The sequence below is a fragment of the Alosa alosa genome, chromosome 20 (assembly GCF_017589495.1).
Source record: "Alosa alosa isolate M-15738 ecotype Scorff River chromosome 20, AALO_Geno_1.1, whole genome shotgun sequence".
Classification (NCBI taxonomy): Eukaryota; Metazoa; Chordata; class Actinopteri; order Clupeiformes; family Clupeidae; genus Alosa; species Alosa alosa.
The window spans coordinates 26,033,330-26,036,814 of record NC_063208.1 but is presented as its reverse complement, the minus strand read 5'-3'; the positions used below and the strand labels follow the sequence as shown (position 1 = coordinate 26,036,814).

At 42.4% G+C, this 3,485-nt stretch overlaps 1 protein-coding gene across 1 annotated transcript in view; it reads right to left on the bottom strand.

Annotated features, from left to right (window-relative positions):
- LOC125285400 (replication protein A 32 kDa subunit-like) overlaps positions 1–193 on the bottom strand; it is a 3,593-nt gene extending 3,400 nt beyond the window's left edge. The window contains exon 1 of the mRNA XM_048229824.1: positions 1–193. This exon is cut by the window's left edge and continues 200 nt beyond it. The gene's annotated coding sequence lies outside the window, so the exon portion shown is untranslated.
- Between the last annotated feature and the right edge of the window lie 3,292 nt (positions 194–3,485).

Below are 3,485 nucleotides of genomic sequence, written 5' to 3'. Positions count from 1 at the left end.
ACGCTTTCTGAGAGGTTAAGTTATTGGCGTTTAGTACGGATCCTAAATAAGAAACATAGCAGTCTACCTATTTGAGTAGGCTATAAGCCTATCAACTAGTATTAACTATATCATCGTATTTAAGCTCAAGTGAAACATGCTGGAGTTGATTATTCAAGTATTCCAATGTGATTAAAAGGCTAATAAAACATGATTTCCGTCACTGCAACCAAATTTTGATTTTGCAATGCAACTGATATTGCAACACCACGGAGAGCTTGTAAAAGAAATAGCTCCTGCTGGTAATGATCAACACCTGTCACGAGCAGTATTTCATTAGGCTACTGCTGTGACTTCTTATCCAAAATCTGCTTCGCCTTTTGATCACCATAGGCTAAATATAAAATTTAAATACAATAAATCCTTACTGTATAAAAATGTCCCATGGTCATCATGACTTCATCCCTTTTTAGGACATTGCATTAAAGTGATTTAGCCTGTCCAGTCTGGCCTTTACTAAACCCATTAACGTCACGTTTGTGAGAATATGCCATGCAGTGGTGACTGACGTAAGGTCGTAAAGCAAGAAGAGCCTGGGTGTCACCGTTAACTCCATCATTGTTCTTGTACAGACATTATATTGCAATGCAGCATGTCTGCAGACAATACTTTGCCATTTACCACAGTAAGTACGGTGAACTTCTCTGTTAGTTACCATAGGAATCAAATATGTTCTTGTTCTTGATGATTTCAAGAAGTAGCCTAGGCCTAATCACTGATTCATTACAAGTGAAGTCCATGATTGTTTATTTATTTATTTATAAAGCAAAAGCAACAATAAATTACACATTCATTTACAACATTGCTTTTGATAAATTTCAATTATTCTCAAAATATTTTACACTGACTCCAAAAGAAAATCCATTCTTTAAAAAAAAGAAGAAAGTTTTGTCTGACAGTTTTTAATGTTTTTTTTTTCTTCTTTTCAACCATATTACAACTTGACCATTACATTTCCGCAGTCGTGGCTGCAGCCATTACACATCCATACAGCAGATGTAGAACCAGACCCCTTCTCAGCATTGGGATCTTTTAACCAATGCAATCCTGGTTGAGCAGCCAGTGGGTGATGCATTCAACAACTCAACACGACACTTCCTGACACAGTGATGGTTTTGGTCATCCACTGCTCATGGTACTGCTGCTGCTGCTGCTGCTGCTGCTGCTTCTATTGGACCCCATGACCGAAAAATAATGAAACCAGAAAACTGAACTGAGCCAACTTCTACTGAAACATGTAATGGGATTTTGTGTGTTTATGACTGTGTTTATACTACTGGGTCCAATTCTGCCCACAGTGTTAAGTTCTACTGAGTGCTGGGAGGTAGTGGAAAAGTCGGCTGGGCCCACTCCAGTGGGTGGAGATAGACGGATGGACGGACGGACCGGGGTGGGGGATGGGGTGGGGGTAAAGGACAAACAAGCAGCCAATGGACACAGACAATTACCAACAGTACAGGCACACCACATCGCATTCTGAATGGCAATTCATTGACTCATTTATTCAAGACTGGAAAGAAAACTGTAAAAATTTGTCTGTGCGCACACACAAAAAACAAATCAGGAAAACCAAACCCACCACAGCAATAATGTCAGATTGAATCATGGTCCAATCCATGATGTCACCCCTCAAAATAAAGAGGGGGGGGAAAAATCCCCATCTTTTACACTTTCTTCAATCTATACATCCCCTGTACAGTTTATACAAAAATGGGATCAAATCAAACCACAGAAAGTCTATGAATACAAAAGATTAGGAATCTTCAAAGTGCAGATCATTTTTGAAGATTAATAATCATGTATTTTGAGGACCATGTCTTGAGGTTTTGCCAAAAATCCTGATTGGTTTACTAAATAAGGACTTAATGGAAAGGCTCTAGCTCGTGGAGATGTGCAGAGTCCCCATGGCTGTATCCGAAATGCAGAAATGCTGTTAAAATCAGCATACGAGCAGTGTGCAGTATGCCATCTCGGAAACAGCCCATGTGTCCTCACATCAACTTTCCCCGCAGCCTCGTCCATCTCCCAGCAGCCTCCGGGGCAAAGAGATGATCATGACCTACTTTTGAGACTGAATACTCGGTCTAGTCTAGTGGCTGGCCTTGTCACCGTGCAGTTCCACTGTGTTCAATCACACAAGTGTTTAAAAGAAGCAAAGTAGGGGGGGAATAGGGCGTGAAGTCAACTTGTATGACAGGCCGACTTAAATACTGACAGCACTTTCATATACACGTGTCATTTAGTACGCTCGGAACAAGGTGGACCTACTCAAACACAATCTGCCCTATAAGATTACGGGCTAAAGAGAGAAAAAACACAATTTCCTTCTACGGTCCACTGTTCTAGGCTAAGTGCACAGTCTTTTTTTTTTTTTTTCATACATCAAGTGCTTACATGGGCAGGGAATTAAGAAATAAGGCATAAATTCAGTTAATCTCAAAAAAAGAGAGAGAGAGAAATAAAGCAAAGAAAAAAAGGCAAATGCAAAACAACAGTTTGGTTCTCCAAGCATGATGTACACCCATCTCTCCTGTGGCCCTATTGTAGATTACAAGTTAATCCTGTCAGCACTCCTGTAAAGGCAAGCCTCCATGCAAACATTCCAGGATTGTGTGTGTGTGTGTAGAGCAGGTGTTGTGCTTTTGCTGGTGTTGACCATTTGTCAAGAGCACCAAGGCAAGACGAACAGGAAGAGTAAAGTGACCCTGAAATCTGCATCTACTGCATTAAATATTGAGAGCTTAGTGTGTGTGTGTGTGTGTCTTTTTTTGGGAAACAACATGCCCTTCCCCCACCTCCCCCTCCTTCCGGACTAAAAAATATTGCTGCTGCTGAACAGAATTGAGAGGCACACCCCTCATTCCCACTAGAGTTGAGAGCCCCCGGGCTTGTCTTTGCCAGCTGCTGTGACAACCTAACAGGCTTACTGTGGAGCTGTCAGAAGCGTGGTGAAAGGGATTACCAGTGGGATCGAGTGCCATAAGGTGTCTCTGTGTGTGTGTGTGTGTGTGTGTGTGTGTGTGTGTGTGTGTGTGTGTGTGTGTGGGAGGGGGGGGGGGGGGGTTACACAGTGAGATCAACTTCACCTCATCAGCATCAAGTGTCCAAAATTGACGACGCCTCGGCACCCAGAGGTTTGCTGTGTATGAAAAGGTGTGTGTGTGTGTGTGTGTGTGTGTGTGTGAATGTGAGGACAGTGGTGGTTTCTCATCTTGTGTGCAGTCCTTTCAAAAAAGGTTAGAAACATGTGATGTCTGTGTGTGTCACCTGTCTCAGTTGACCATCTCTCTCTTCTCTCTCGTGTGTACACGGTCTCTAAAAAGCACTTTTCAGTAGAGTCTAATAGGAGGCCATGGGTGCACCAAGAGGATCAAAAAAATTGTGGGCAGAAAAACAAAATTAAGCTAAGTTGTTGTCCCTCACCCCTCAGACCCCCTCCCCCCACA